Raw genomic sequence first — 17,397 nt, 5'->3', positions numbered from 1 at the left:
TGCCACGGATCAGTTTAGAAAGAGCACGGGCTACAGTTCTGGCCGAGGAGACGTGAGGGGCGTTCTGTTGGGCGCTGCTACAAGCTTTCCTCACTTTTAAAAAGGGGAACAAGGAAGGGAGGGAGCTGCTCTCTGCCCTGCACCCTCCGAAGGTTTGGGTGCTCAGCGTACCAGAGGGGATTCTTGCTGCTGCTGCTGCAGCCGACTTGCAGACGCTGGCCACTGTTGGCAGGCCTTGACTTCACCGTGGAGCCACTGGGACCACCACGTGTCCTGAGAGCTTAAACCTACGCCGACTCCTCTGTTATTACGGCCCAAAGCATATGCACTATAGATATCTAAACTCACCTTTTTGCTGCTTTATCACTCCTACCTTCCCGCTCCTAAAATGTAAGCTCTGTGAGGGGAGGGGCCTGTCCCTCCATCACTATGTCCCCATCACGTGGACTGGGCATTGTCTGGCACAGCTACAGCAGGTGCTTGATGAATGCTGGCTGCATTCATGCATGACGGTCCTCCAGGGCAGGGACTCAGTCACTGTGGCTTCTGGGAGCGGCAGGGGCTCAAAAGCCTTCGCTGGATCAACAGGCAGGGAAGCCAGAAGACAGCTTCTTAAGAAACAAATTTAATACTATATACAAGGGAAAACATACAGAAACAACAAAGGAGACGCAACAGGGTTGGAGGTGCCCATCCCAACTAGCTGCCCACGCAGAGGGCCGATGCCAGCCCCTAGCTCGCCCTCCTCCTCCTACAGTTGGAAGGGCTCCACGGGCCACCTTGCCCTGGCGGTGGGATCCACGTGGTCCTGAAGCCGGTGCCACTTTATGTGGGCATTCCGACCCTTGATCTTGCCAAACACACTGAGGAGGCACCAGAGGACACAGGGGTCAGAGCAGGGGGAGGCGGGTAGCCCTGAGGGGGGCACCCCAGAGGGCTGAGGGCAGGCGGTGTGGGAGCATCCAGGGAAAGGGCGGTACCTCTCACACTCCCGGTAGGGAAAGAAGCCCTGGCCCTTGCTGCTCCCCGGCAGCTCAGGGGTCCGCTTCGAGCCGGTGTTTGGGCTGGAGTTGGGGATGGACTCCCTCCTGTAACTCTCAGTAGTCCTCTGTAATTCGGGGGTTGGACGGTGGCTGGGTTTCCTCCGAGGGCTACGAGTGACCTGCACAGGGGGCAGAGGTGATGAAAGGGTGCTGACCGCCCCGCCGCCCTTCTAAGGGAGAAGCAGGTGTCCAGAGCGTCCAGACGTCGCGGGGTGCACCCCCCCACCGCCAGCCAGCTTGGATCGGCACCGGGCATCCAGATCCGTGCTGAACTCCTGAAGCCCTATCCCGAGACCCTCTACCTTCGCTTCTATCCTGTCTGCTTCACCCAGCTCTCTCGACCCTCTTTTCCGGCACTGGGGCTCGGCCGCAGTCAAACTTGTTCATTGTCTTCTGTATGTAGTAGAACTCGACACACTGGGCTACTGTTTTTGTCTGGACCTAGTGGAGGAAGACAGAAACCGGCTAAGGACAGTGCCTCAGGAGTAGCAGTGAGTATGGCCTTGACGCCCTAAATCCCCTCCCCATGGGGCCAGCCGCCACTTTTTGAAAGCCCTCCTGAAACGTTTCTCCCCTACGGCTTGGTATGCTCCACTGCTACGGGGGACAGAGAATCACAAAGTCCTCCTGGGGATGAAGGAGTTCAGAGAGAAGCCACCAGAGTCAACACCATCTAAGCTCTGCACGCTCTGAGCAACAAGGCTGGCCCAAGAAGGCTTCTCTCCAGGAAAACGCACACACGGTACACACGAGGACGCTCACTGTGACATCATGTGGAGCCACATGTCTACCGACTGGGACTAATTAAACCAGAGTGTCCTTACGTGTTGGATACCTCATAGCCTTATGTGACAGCTAGTCAGAGCCCTCCAAAAAACTGAAGAGGAAGGAATACTTCCCAACTCAGTCCGTAAGTTCAACATTTCTCTGATACCAAAGCCAGACAAAGATATTACAAGGAAAGAAGGCTACAGACCAATGGCCCTTATGAACATAGATGAAAATTTTTAAACAAAACTTTAACAAACAGAATCCAACAATATATATATGTGTGTGTATATATATATATATATATATATATATGTATATATGTATATATGTATATAAAGGACAATATACCATGACTAAGTGGAGCTCATCCCAGAAACGTGAGGTTGGTTTAACAATCGAAAATCAATGTAATTCATCATATTAAACTTAAAAAAGAGAAATCATATGAGCATCTTGATAGGTGCAGAAAAAGCATTTGATACAATCCAATGTCCATTCCTGATGGAAACTCTCCAGGAAAACGCACACACGGTACACACGAGGACGCTCACTGTGACATCATGTGGAGCCACATGTCTACCGACTGGGACTAATTAAACCAGAGTGTCCTTACGTGTTGGATACCTCATAGCCTTATGTGACAGCTAGTCAGAGCCCTCCAAAAAACTGAAGAGGAAGGAATACTTCCCAACTCAGTCCGTAAGTTCAACATTTCTCTGATACCAAAGCCAGACAAAGATATTACAAGGAAAGAAGGCTACAGACCAATGTCCCTCATGAACATAGATGAAAATTTTTAAACAAAACTTTAACAAACAGAATCCAACAATATATATATGTGTATATATATATGTGTGTGTATATATATATATATATATATATATATATGTATATATGTATATAAAGGACAATATACCATGACTAAGTGGAGCTCATCCCAGAAACGTGAGGTTGGTTTAACAATCGAAAATCAATGTAATTCATCATATTAAACTTAAAAAAGAGAAATCATATGAGCATCTTGATAGGTGCAGAAAAAGCATTTGATACAATCCAATGTCCATTCCTGATGGAAACTCTCAGCACAATAGGAATAGAAGGAACTTCTCTTCAACCTGATAAATGAGACCTACAAAATCCCTACAGCTAACGGTGGAGTGGTTTCCCCTCAAATATCATGAACAACACAAGGATTTCCACTCTCACCACTTCTACTCAATACTGTACTGGTGGTTCTAGAGTGCAAAAAGGCAAGAAAAAAAGTAAAGGCATCCAGGTTGGAAAGGAAGAAAGAAAAGTGTCTTTATTTACAGATGATATGACTGTCTATGTAGAAAATTCAGTGGAATCCACAAAAAAGTTACCAAAACTAGTAAGTTAGTTTGGCAACATTTCAGAACACAAGATCAATATAAAAATCAATTTTATTTCTATACATACTAGCAACAAACCATTGGAAACTGAAATAAAAAAGATCTCTATAACATCATAAACAACACAAGTACTGGGCTTCCCTGGTGGCGCAGTGGTTGAGAGTCCGCCTGCCGATGCAAGGGACACGAGTTCGTGCAATGGTCCTGGAGGGATCCCACGTGCCATGGAGCGGTGGGGCCCGTGAGCCATGGCCGCTGGGCCTGCGCGTCCGGAGCCTGTGCTCCGCGGCGGGAGAGGCCACAATGGTGAGAGGCCCGCATACCGCAAAAAAAAAAAAAAACAAAAACAAAGCAGAAAAAAACCAAGCGCTTAGGAATAAATCTGACAAAAAGTATGCAACAACTGTACACTAAAAACTTCAAAACATTGCTGAAAAATTAAAGATTGAAATAGAGAGATATACCCTGTTCACGAGTCAGAAGACTCAATATTGTTAAGGTAACAACTCTCCCCAGTTGACGTAACGAGTCAAAAACAGTACCAATCAAGTTCCTAGCAGAAATTTTTATTTTGAAATTGTCAAGTTATTTCTAAAATTCATAGGGAATTAAAAAGGATGTAGAATACAAAAAATAACTTTGAAAAAGAATAACAAAGTTGAAGGAGTAACATTTTCTAATTTCAAGACTTAGAATAAAGCTACAGTAATAAAGACAGTATGGGAATAGCTTAATAAAAGACAAACAGATCAATGGAACAGAATACAGGGTCCAGAAGTAGATGCATATATATATGGCCAACTGATATTTAACAAAGGTACAAAAGCAACTGAGTGGAGAAAGTATGGTCTTTCCAACAAAAGGTATTGGAATAAATATCCATATGCAAAAATGAACTCACCTCGCACCCCATACAAAAATAAACTTAAAATGGATCATAAATCTAGAAATAAAACCTAAAACTATAAAACCTCCAGAAGAAAACATAGGGGAAAATCTTTGTGACTTTGGGTTAGGCAAAGATTTCTTAGATACAACACGAAAAGCACAGTCTATAAAAGAGAAACTAGTAAGTTAGGCTTAAGCAAAATTTAAAACTTTTCCTAAAAAGACACTGTTAGGAGACTGACAAATGGCATATTGGGAGAAAATATTTCCAAAGCATATATCTGGATAAAGGACTGGTGTTCAGAACAAAATAAGAACTCCTACAGCTCAATAAAAACACAGACACTCCAATAAAAACAGAGGCAAAAGATATGAACAGACAGCTCACCAGAGAAGGTGCACAGAGAGCAAAAAAACACAAAGATGCTCAGCATCATTAGTCATTAGGAAAATGGAGTCAGATGCTACTGTACACTCATTAGAATGGCTAAAATTAAAGAGACTTAGCATACCAAGTGTCGACGAGGGTGTGGAGCAACTGGACCTTTCATAACCTGCTGGTGGGAATGGGAAGTGGTAGAGCCACTTTGGAAAACAGTTTGGCAGTTTCTTAAAAAGTTAGACATACATCTACTATAAGTTACCCTCATTCCCCTCCTAGGTATTTATAATCCCAACCCCGTGTCTGAAAAAAAAAAAAAAAAAAACCCAGTACATGTCCGTACAAAGACTTGTATGTAAATGTGCAGAGCAGCTTTTTCTGTAGTCATCAGTAACTGGAAACCACCAACAGGTGGATGATTAAATGAACGGTGGTCCGTCCACACAGTGGTATACTCCTCAACAGTAAAGGAATGAACTATGGGTACACACGACAACGTGGATGAATCTCAAAATCATTAGGTTGAGTGTAAGAAGCCAGACAAAGCAGATCACATGCTGTATGATTATTCCATTTATATAAACCTCTAGAAAATGCAAACTAATTTAGAGTGACAGAAAGTAGACAAGAGTTGACTAGGGACCCGGGTGGCAGGAAGGAAGGGTTGCAAAGGGGCAGGAGGGAACTTTTGGGGTGAAGGATATTCTCATCTTTATCATCATGGTGGTCTTACAAGTGTATAACTATGTCAAAAACATTAAATCTTACACTTTGATTATGTGCAATTTTGCGTACATCAAGTTAAAAAAAGAGCAAACTAATCAGCAGGATATTAAGTATATGATGTCATCCTTTTTTGAGAAAGTGCATATAGGTGCGTAAAATCCGTATGGGCAGTAAATTCCTGTCAGGTTATCAATGAGAAGTAGGATTGTGGGGAGGGGTCTGGAGGGCTTTATTTTGAACATGGGATTCATTTCTGTACCGTTTCAGGTTGTTCCAAGCAATGGCATTTCAGTTGTCAACTGTTCACAGCATGAGCAGAGTATAGCCCTGACGGGCCCTGCAGTTCTAGCGCCTCGGCCGTGTGAAGGAGCCTTGTCTACACCAGCCTGCCATGTTCGCCTTACCATCTTGTGTATCAAGTAGAAGTCCTTCTTGTAGGCACAGAACGCCTTCTTAAAGAGCCTCTTCTCCATGGAGGTCCAGACGTCCGAACCTATTGGAGAAACAGCCAAGAGGAGGAAGGCTGTTTCTCCTTCTGGGACCACAGCCATGGCTGAAGTGCAGACTCCCCTCCTTTTTCAGGCCACCGAGCACCACTTATATGCCAAGATTTCTGCTAAGCCCCTTACTTGCTTTATCTCACACAATCCTCACAAAAACCTTAGCAGGTAGGGGCGATTACCATCCCCACTTGACAGGTGCAGCAACTTGAGGCTTCCTCTGGTTAAGAGACTTGCCAAGGGCAGGCGTGGGCCCCTGGTTGCCTGACTCCAAGGCTGGAGCGCTCAACTGGGAAACCTGAGCCCACCCCAACCTGGCACCCCCCTTCTGGCCAGGAAGAGCCCACGAGGGAACCAGTGCAAAGGGGAAGGTTGGATCCAACTAGAGAACAGCACCCACTGAGTCCCCCAGAGAGGACGGGCCCTTCTGGGAGGGCAGGTGCAGGCCCCAAGAGAACTCCGGGAGGCACGTGCAGAGCTTGCCATGGAAAGTGACTGGCTCGCAGGGGCCTCAGCCAGGCCAAAACCACGTGGGCAGCCACGCTCGTTACCTGTGTAGTGATAGTTGGCGAGAGGGTGAGTCCGTGGCTTCTGGGGTCCTCTCAGTAACAGGGTCTCCAGGGCAACCTGGAACGACAGGAGTGGTGGGCAACTCTCTGAGGGAGGGAAGGTGAGGTAGAGGCCCGCCTTCATTCTTTCATTCATTCAGAAAATATGTGCAGCCCTCCCTAAAGCCACCCCATACCCCAGGGCGACTCAAAGTGTGGTCGGTCTGTGGACTGGCCACCAGCTGTGAACCACTTGGGACACATTGCCTACAGCACTAAGCGGACTGTTGAGTGCAGCTGACGTTACCTTTTTCATAGCAAGATTTACTTGATGACGAAACAGTGTGTGGACTTATTCTGGCACAAGCTCCTTATTTCTTCAGGGAGCAGCATTTGGAGTGGCACTGCCCCCGCCCTACCCCATGTTATGGTCCTCATAGCACTAACCATTATCTATCACTTTTAAAAATGTATTTCATGTGTTCACTCTCCTAAAATGTAAGCCCTGCAAAGAGAGGGCATTTGTCTTGCTCAACAGCGTAACCCCGGTCAGGACTCGCTATGCAGTTTTCAGGACCCAGCGCAAAATGGAAACACGGGGCCCTGTGCTCAGAAACTATTAAGAATTTCAAGATGGTGGCAGCAGAGCATTAAACCAAGAATGGGCCCCTGAGCTGGCCACAGCCTGATACCGTGACATCACCAGGTATCGGGAGAACCCCGTAAATGTGTGCTGATTACTTTGCTGAGCCCCCACCACGTGCCAGCCACTGCCTCTCAGCTTGAGAAAAAGCCCCATGTAGCCCTGACTGTAGGGTCTCCAACTCGGGTGACGTGACTTCCTCTCCCACTACACACAGTTGGACTTCTTCATTGTCTAAACTTCAGGATTGTGAGGAGGGTCCTTGGAGGAGGCAGAGGCATTTCTGTTGCATCAGAGGTTTGCATACACCATTTTTAATCCAAAAGTTAATGTTCAGTAAATAAACCAGATGAATGCAGGCCCTGAGTTGGTTCTGCTAGGCACCGCCTCCCCAGTGCCGCGCTGAGATGAGGTAACGCTGGAGGAACCCTGGTGCTCTGCTGTCACCCCAGAGAAATAACTGATTGAGCCCGTATGTGTGCATTTCCCCTACGTTCAAAAGGACACCACCAGTCCCAAAGCGACAAGGGAGAAGGGTGGGTGGCCAGCCTTTGGTTCTCATGAGCTGCAAAGCCCCAAGTAGAAGGCACGTGTCTTGCGCCTAGAGCCCCTGGCCCTAATAGACCAGGGAGCTTCCCACAGCTCCTCTGAGCCCCCGTCTCGCCTGCACCGCACCTGGATGTTGCCCTGGGCTTCATGCAGGCAGTGCAGAGCGAGCTCCAGGTTGGTGCCCCCGCCCGGCATCACGCTGGAGCAGGCCACGTTGCAGAGCTCGGTCACTGTTTCCAGCAGGCAGCCCGGCAGCGGGAAGGAGAGGAGACACAGAGGGTCGGCAAGTGCCAGAGAGGAAACCTCCCCAACAGCACAGATGGGGTGGGGGGCTCCTGTCACCATCTCCCTCACCTCTCTGTTACAAGCAGGCTGCGGGAAGGGAGCGACAAGGAGGATGGGCAGAAATCCTGCTCCTGGCACCCGCTCTGGATGGCCTGGCCAGCTACTGGGTGAGAGGAGATGTGGGGCAAGGGACTGCAGCACAGCAAAGCAGTCCTGCGCTGAAGGCCAGCTCTGCCCACCCCACCCCAACCTGGGGATCACTGCTTCTTGGTCAAGGTGAGAACTGGGAGGAGAAAACCCTTGGGGATGGAGGAGGGCCCTCGGGAACCTGGCCCCAAATTCTCAGCCACCTCTATCCTGTGTTTTCGGGTTGGTCATCACATCTCCCCATGGCTTCCAGACCAGAGTAGCTACATGCTCGTCACTTCCAGCCAGTGATCTGTCCTGGAGCTCTGGGATCTCAGCCTGAAACTGGCTTCCTATGTTGATGTGTCTGAAATGAGGCCACACACACGGACATAGAGACATATGTGTGTGACCAAGATGGGAAATACAAGAGAGATGTGCGGTGAGCCCTGCTCACCAGGGCTGTGGAACCCACCTTTTGGCCATCTCTCAGACACAGGGAGTGCTCATCAGCGCAGTAGACACGCGCAGGTATTCCAGAGACCTCTTGAGGGATACTTCCTTCCTTCCTCCAATTTGCTTTTTCGCCAGATTTCTGGCTTCAGGCGTTTGGGGTCTAGGACAGGGGAGGTATGTGCTGATACCTGGCATTCTTCTGTATCCAAGGGAACATCCAAGCTACAAAACAGTATCTCACTGCGCCATCACCAATTCTATCTAGAACCCCAGGGTGCTGGGCATTCTGTCTGCAGACATCCAACTATGGTATGTCTGGACAGAAGGAATATTGGGGAAACACCTGGAAAAATCCACCACTTCTCTCCTAGAGAGGTTCTGGGTCTAGACCTGACTTTCCCGTGATGAAGGCTCCCTTGGGAAAAACCGACACTGGAATGCAAGGAGGGTAAAAGCATCCCCACGTTGCAAGGACCCTCAGGTTCTAAGTCTGTTCCAACTCACGGTTCAGTGCTGATCTTGCTGTTGTCCTTCACCACACTGATGCCAAAAGAGCCGTCCATGTGATCTGGAAAACACCCAAAGAAGAGCCTCAAGGAGACTGGCTACAACTGACCCATGAGGCCCTTTTTGCCTGCCTTTCCAGAGCAGCTAAAAGCAGGCTCTTCAAGATTGCATGGTATACACACACTACTGTATATAAAATAGATAATCAAAAAGGACCTACTGTATAGCACAGGGAACTATACTCAATACTCTGTAATAACCTCTATGGGAAAAGAATCTAAAAAACAATAGATATGTGATTATGTATAACAAAATCACTTTGCTGTATACCTGAAACTAACACATTGTAAATCAACTCTAATCCAATATAAAATTGAAAATTGGAAAAAAAAGATTGCATGGTATGGAGTTTCCTCAAAAATTAAAAGTAGGACTACCATATCATGCAGCAAACCCACTTCTGGGTATTCATCCAAAAGAACTGCAGTCAAGACCTCAAAAAGATATCTGAACTCCCATGTTCACTCCAGCACCATTCATAATAGCCAAGATGTGGAAACAACCTAAATGTCCACTGACAGATGAGCACATAAAGGTAATGTGACATCAACATACAATGAAATACCATTTAGCCTTAAAAAGAAATTCTGCAATATGCAACAACATGGATGACCATTGAGGACATTATACTAAGTGACATAAGCCAGTCACAGAAAGAGAAATACTGCATGACTCCACTTATATAACGTATCTAAAGTAGTTGAATTCATATTGATAGAATCAAAGAGTGGAATAGGGGTTACCAGGGGTTGGGGCAGTGGGAAATGGGAGGTTACTAATCAATGGGCATAAAGTTTCAATTAATCAAGCTCTAGAAATCTGCTGTATAACATTGTACCTATAGTCAACAATACTGTATTGCACACTTAAATCTTTGTTAAAAGGGCAGATCACAGATTAACTGTTCACATCACAATAAAATAAAATAAAAAGATTGCATGGAAGGGCGATAAGACTTCTGAAAATGTAGAGTAAGGAACTCGGCAAAACAACAGATTTACTGACAAAAATCATTAAAAAAAAAAAAAGAACAGTAAGCTAAAGTCTCTGCAAGTTGGCCTAAAGGCATACAGCATTTTAAGAAATACTCATTCAAGAAAATCTACTAAATCTCGGGAAGAACAGTGAGAGTCTGTGGCACTGGAGCCATGGCCCACTCCCTTACCCACCTAGCCCCCAGCTCTTTGTAACGGAAGCTCTACCCAGGTAGGTGCAGCCAAGGAGATGGGGGCTTCTTCTTCCCCTGGCTCCCATGCTTAAAGAATTAAAGCAAGATAAAATAAAAATTTCTCATCAAAGAGAAAATGCCATCAAGAGATGGAAATTAGTTTTTAAAAAGATACAAATGTGGACTTCCCTGGCGGTCCAGTGGTTAAGACTCCACGCTTCCACTGCAGGGGGCATGGGTGTGATCCCTAGTAGAGGAAGTAAGATCCTGCATGCTGTGCGATGCAGCCAAAAAAAAGAAGAACCAAATGGAAATAGTTCAGGGGTTAAAAAAGTACAATAACCAAAATAAGGCTCAACAGTAGATCTGAGCTGGCAGAAGAAATGATCAGCAAACCTGAAGATAGAACAATGGAGACTATGAAATCTGAAGAACAGAGAGAAAAAAATATAGGAAATTGAAGAGAGCCTCAGAGAAATGTGAGATGTCATTAAATGCAACAATATATATGTATTGGGAGTACCAGAAAGAGGGGAGAAAGGGACAGAATATTTAAAGTATTAATGGCTGAAAATTTCCCAACGTTGATGAAAAACAATATGTATATCCAGCAAACTCTACAAACTCCAAGAAAGATTAAACACAAAGAGCTCTACATCCAGACATAACATAGGCAAAATGTGGAAAGCAAAAATAAAGATAAGATCTTGAAAGCAAAAAGGGAAAAACAATTTGTTACATACAAGGGCACTACAGTAAAATTAACAGCTAACTTTTTAAGAGAAACGATGTAGGTTACAAGGCAATGGGATAATATATTCAAATTACTGAAAGTAAAAAAGTGTTAACCAAGTATCTTATATTCAGCAAATTATCTTGCAAAAATGAAGGTAAAATAAAGACACTCCCAGATGAATAAAAACTGAGGATACCTGTTGCTGGCAGACCTGCCTTACAAGAAATATTAAAGGTGAAATATTATTCAGCCCGCAAAAAGGAACAAAGTACTGATACATACTGCAACTTGGATGAAACCTAAAAACATCATGCTAACTAAAAGAAGGCATTCATAAAGGACCACATACTGTATGATTCCACTCATATGAAATATGCAGAATAGCCACATCGATAGAGACAAAGTAGATTAGTCGTTACCCACGGCTGGGGATGGGGAGGATGGAAAGGAGGGACTGCTAATAAATACAGGGCTTCTTTTGGGGATGATGAAAATTTCTGAAAACTGATGGTAGTGATGGTTGCACAGCTCTGTGCATATACTAAAAACCATTGAATTCTATACTTTAAAGGGATGAATTGTATGGTATGTGAATTATATATCCCTAATAAAAATAAATAGTAAAGAAAGTCCTTCAGATTGAAAGCAAATGACATCAGATGGTAACTTGAATCCAAACCAAAAAAAAAAGCGAAGCGCTAGTAAATATGGGTAACTATAAAAATCACTATGATTACATATTTCTTTTCTTTTTTTAATGGCCTTAAAAATAACTGCATAAAACAATATGTATTGTGGGCCTCTAACATATAGAAATATAATATATGTGACAGTAACTGCACAAGGAGCACAGCTGCATTGGAGTAAAGGAATATCACCTCAGACAGTAACTCAAATCCACAAGAATAAATGAAGAGATCAGAAATGGTAAATAAGAAGGTTAATATAACAACCTCTATAAATCATGCTTGCTTTCCTTTATCCGCTCAGTGTTTTTACACAAAATAAAATTATATAAAGCAATAAACATGACCAGTACGGTATTACTGGGTCTCTCACATATAATAGCAAAAGAGTTAGAAGGAATAGAGCTAGATAGGAGCAGCGTTTCTATATTTCACTGTTAATGAGTTATTACACATCCTAACAGATTCTGATAAGACATATATTTTAAGTCCTAGAGCAACCACTAAGAAATGACTAAGAAACAGTGAAAACTTAACGGAATTAAAATGTCACACTAGAAAATACTCACTTAATACAAAAGAAAGCAGGAAAGGAGGAACAGAGGGAGAAAAAGACATGTAACGTATAGAAAATAAAAAGCAAAATGGCAGATGTAAATCCAACCATATCAATATAACATTAAACAAGAATGGATTAAACAAACCAGTCAAAAGGCAGAGTTTGTAAGACTGGATAAAAAACACATGATCCACCTAATGGTGTCTAGAGGTAACATGCTTTATTTTCAAAGACACAAATAGGCTGAAAGTAAAAGAAGAGAAAAATATATACCAAGCAAACAACAACCAAAAAAGAGAATGGAATGGCTATACTAATGTCAGGCACATTAGACTTTAAAACCAAAAATATTACTAGAGATAATGATAAAATTATTGTAATAATGACAAATGATGTCACAATCACATCCTAATGATAAAAGGTCAAGCCGTGAGGAAGATGTGACAATTACAAACATATACACACCTAAAAACACACCCCCAAAATACACCAAGCAACAAACGACAGAACTGAAGGATGAAATAAACCATTAAAAAATAATAGTTGGAGATTTCAATACTTTCAACAGTGGATAGGGCAACTAGGCAGAAGATCAACAAGGAAATTGAAACTAACTAGACAAAACAGACAAAATACAGCATTCCACCAAACATCAGTAGAATACATTCTTCTCAAATTCACATGGAACATTCTTCAAGACAGACCGGATTCTAGCCCATATAACATGCCTCAATAAATTTTAAATTTTAAAATAAATTTAAGGGAATTCCCTGGCGGTCCAGTCATTAGGACTCCACGCTTCCGCTGTAGGGGGCATGGGTTCGACCCCTGGTGGGGGAACTAAGATCCTGCAAACCGCACAGCACAGCCAAAATAAATAAATAAATAAATTAAATAAATTAAATTGAAAAAGAAACAAAGTATGTACTCTGACCAAAAGAGAATTAGATTACAAATCAATAAAAGGCAGCAATTTGGAAAATTCACAAATATGTGAAAATTAAGCAACACACTCTTTAATAGTCAGTGTATTAAACAGGAAGTGGAATGATAAATTAGAAAATACTTTAGCTGAATGAATATAAAAACACAACATACTAAAACTTACAAAATGTAGCTAAAGCACTGTTCAGAAGGAAATCTATAGCTGTAAAATATCTGTATTAAAAAAGAAGAAACAATTCAAATCATTTATGGTCAACTGACTTTCCACAAAGGTAGCAAGACAGGGCTTCCCTGGTGGCGCAGTGGTTGAGAGTCTGCCTGCCGATGCAGGGGACATGGGTTCGTGCCCCGGCCTGGGAAGATCTCACATGCCGCGGAGAGGCTGGGCCCGTGAGCCATGGCTGCTGAGCCTGAGTATCCGGAGCCTGTGCTCCACAACGGGTGAGGCCACAAACAGTGAGAGGCCCACGTACCACAAAACAAACAAACAAACAAACACCTCACAATGAGCTACCACTTCACACCCACTAGGATGGGTGTAATAAAAAAGACAGCTAAGAAGTGTGAGCAAGGATGTGGAGAAACTGGAACTTTCATACAATGCTGGTGGAAATTTAATATGACCCGGCCATTTTGCAAAGCAATCTGGCAGTTCCTTAAATGGTTAGACATAGTTACCCTTTGACCCAGCAATTCCACTCTGAGTTATATACCCAAGAGAAATGAGGACTTATGTCCAACAAAAACTTACACATAAATGTTCTTAACAGCACTGTTGGCAATAGCCAAAGGACACAAACAACCCAAATGCTCGTCAACTGATGAATGGATAAATAAAATGTTGTCTATCCGGAGAATTCAATATCATTCATCCATAAAAAGAAATGAAGCACTGATGCATACTACAACATGAACCTTGACAACATTATTCTAAGTGAACAAACTAGACACAGAATGTCACGTATTTTATGATTCCAATTACATGAAATGTCCAGAATAGGGAGACCCGTAGAAAAAGTAGGTTGGTAGACTGGTGGTTGCCCAGGGCTGAGGGGTTGGGGGCTACAGGGCCTGTGTGTCACCGCTCGTGGATATAATCTTCTGGGGTGATGAAAATGCTCTAGAATTAGATTGTGGGATGGGTGTACAATCCTAAGAATACACTAAAAAATCACTGTACACTTTAAATGGGTGATTCATATGGCATGTGAATTATACCTCAATAAAGCTGTTTAAACAATTACTCGAAAGGGCAGGCAGAAGGGTGCTTAGGCTAAATGGTGTCTATTTTCTTTCTGGCTACACAGTTATAAGCACCTAGAAGGCTGCTGGTCCCAGATGGTCCTGGGATAGTTCTGAACAGCAACAGGACCCCCAGAGCAGACCCAGGCGTAGGCCAGAGAGAATGGCTGGACCAAATTCTACAGGGGGCGGGGGTCTGGCCCCCCGCAGGCCCATCATGGGGTGATCAAGCTCACTCACCAAGCATGGCGCTGATGAGCCTGTCGGGATGGGCCCGGGCAGATGTGGAACAGAGAGTGTTGAAATACAGCCCAGAGCCCTCCCGGATGGGGCTGAGCATCGGGGGCGGTGTGTAGGGAGGTCACTGGGACAGTCCCTTCAGGAGGTGGTCCATCAGGAACACGGGCGAGCACAGGCAGCTCTGGCGGCATCCTCCCGGGCCCGGCTCCCCAGACATGGAGGGCGGAGGAGGGATGAGCAGTGCCTTGGGCCGTGGGAGCTTCTTCCGCTTCCTGTGTTGGCTGCTCTCCTTGCTGTCTCTCTCTTCCCCGTCCTTCTCCTGTCCCTGGAGAAGAAGAGACTTCAGAACCACGGGGGTCACCTGAGGCCACCGGCCCCAAAGCTCAGACCTCAAGATGGCCTGAGAGTGGGAAAGGGTACTGACCAGCCAAATGCACACCCAGCATGGCCATGCCCAGAGTCCTCAGCGCAGGAAGCCGGGCAGGGCCACCACGCCTGAGCCAGACTCCAGACCCTAAGCCGGGCGACATTTGACGCTGGGGCCTTCTCAGGCACCCACCCCCCGCCCCCCCAAGGAGAGGCCCTCACTCAGACCATTTTGGAAACTCATATCCGTTGTTAAAGTGACTGGCACTTAAAGTGTGGGGGCCAGACGGATGCAACAGCATGACAAAAGGAAAACCTGTTGCCCTCAAAATGACAGCAGCTCCTGGGAGACAAACAGTGGGCTCCATGCACCCCGTACCCGAGTCCAGCATGGACTTCTCCAGGTGGGGTCTTCCAGCACAGGCTGAAGAGACGACGGCTTGAGCTTGCTACACTCTCTCTTACCTCCACGCAATCTCCCCTCCTCTCTGCCCATCTTACCCCTCCTCATCCTCCAGCTCTCAGCTGCAACGCCCCCTTCCTCAGGCAGGGTCTCTGGTGCCCTCGGGGCTCCCACAGCTCCCTCTCCCAGCCCGGCCCGTTCTGGGTCGTCAGTGTCCGGGGATGGATCTATCTACTCCGCTGGGCTGGGAGCCCCAGGAGACGGGGGCAGGCCTGTTGTGGTCGCTGCAGTGTCCCCAGCCCTGCCCAGCACAGGGCCAGACACAAAGGAAGTTCACTGGAGGTTGAAGGGATGAATGAACACGCAAATCAAGCTCTTCTGGAGTCAGGATTTGGGGGCTTTTCTCACAGCTCCCACTGGCAGCTGGAAAGCAGCTGGAAGGAAGTGCACCCACCTTGCTCCCCAGGGGATGGTTCGCTGAAGCCACTGGCACCGAAACAGGGACCACCAAAGGGGCTGCGGTCATGTTGTCCAAGGACTTCCTGCCTCCCGGGGAACTCTGCCTGTGCCCTTCTGGCCTCAGCACCTGTCTTTGTGGCTTGCAAAACTCCATGCCACACACCTACACACAGAGAAGAGCCAGCCCTTTAAGAGACACAGTACGTAGGGAGCAAGGGGCCCCTCCAGAGCAGCACAGCCCTGACTCCCGGCCCCCAGCCAGGCTCCCCGCAGGAGGACGGCTCCATCCTGAGATGAATGGCAGCTTCAAGCCCCTTCACCTGCGGCTCCTGCTTCCCTCGAGGTGACGGCCACTGGTCGCTGTGAAAACACATGTGGCTGCTCAGCCCTCTCTCTGCATAAAACATCTGGCTGCAATTCTTGCAGACGTAAGTGCTCCTTGGCTCTGCCCAGTCTGTGGGACCACCACTGTGCTGGTTCCTGTGGGGAAGAAAGGGAGAATGGGACTCCGTCCCCAAACACTGATCCTCTGACAGACAGCTTTGGACGAACCCTAAAGAAATGGACATGATGCCCCCGATTCTCCGTGGCCTGGTGCTCACCCCTTCAGGAGTGAAGCATCCAGAGCTCGCTCACCCAGGGCCAGCACATCAAAGCCACCAGAGTTCTCCCCAGGGGCTTCGGAACTTACCAGCCACCCGCCATGTTCTCCTCCTTCATCGGGTGGGGGAGCCGGTAGATATTTCCACCCTGAAGACGAAAATACATCTGAGCCAACATATCAGAAATGAGATGCAAGAGTGAAAACTATAAGACTTGGAAGAAAACACAGGTATAATTCTTGGCGACCCTGGAGTAAGCAGTGGTTTCTTGGATGACTCCAAAACCAAACAAAAGACAGACGTATTGGACTTCATCAAAACTTACAACTTCTGTGCTTCAAAGGACATCATCAAGAAGTGAAAAGACAGAATAAGAGAAAAAAGTTGCAAATAATGTATCTGATAAGGGACTATGTATATTTCTGTATTAGTGATACATAATGAACTCTCACAGCTCAAAAATAAAATCACAACCCAATTTAATAATGGGCAAAGAGTCTGAATAGACACTTACCCAAAGAGGATATACAAATGGCCATTAAAAGATGCTCAGGATTATTAGCCATCGGGGAAATGCAAATTAAACTATAATGAGATTATCATTTCCCACCCACTAAGGTGAACCAACTGGACAGTAACAAGTGTTGGTGAGGATGCAGAGAAACTGGAGGCCTCATACACTCTGGGTAGGGATATAAAACAGCACAGCTTTTTGGGAAAGTCTGGCAGTTCCTCCAATAGAATTACCCTAGAGCCCAGCAATTCCCCTCCAAGGTATTTCCCAAGAGAAATGAAAACATATGTCTAAACAATAATCTGTACACAAATGTTCATAGCACCGTTATCACAATGGCCAAGAAGGGAAAACAACCCAAATATCTATCATCTGATGAATGGATAAATAAAATATGGTGTTTCCATACAATGCACAAGTTACCAGCGATAAAAAGAAGTGAAGTTCTGACCCGTGCTACAGCACAGAGGAACTCTGAGAACATCAGGTTAAGTGAAAGAAGCAAAAGACACAAAAGGCCACGCAGCGTTAGGATTCCAATCACATGAAGTGTCCAGAATAGGCAAATCCATGGAGACAGAAAGTAGATGCATGGTTGCCAGGGGCTGGGAGGGATGGAG

General features: G+C 45.7%; 1 pseudogene; it reads right to left on the bottom strand.

Annotated features, from left to right (window-relative positions):
* LOC132479614 (zinc finger protein 541-like) overlaps positions 1-17,397 on the bottom strand; it is a 37,242-nt pseudogene that overhangs the window by 420 nt on the left and 19,425 nt on the right.

Source organism: Mesoplodon densirostris, chromosome 19 (assembly GCF_025265405.1).
Source record: "Mesoplodon densirostris isolate mMesDen1 chromosome 19, mMesDen1 primary haplotype, whole genome shotgun sequence".
Taxonomy (NCBI): domain Eukaryota; kingdom Metazoa; phylum Chordata; class Mammalia; order Artiodactyla; family Ziphiidae; genus Mesoplodon; species Mesoplodon densirostris.
Note: the sequence above shows the minus strand (reverse complement) of the source record. Positions and strands in the feature narration are given on the sequence as shown.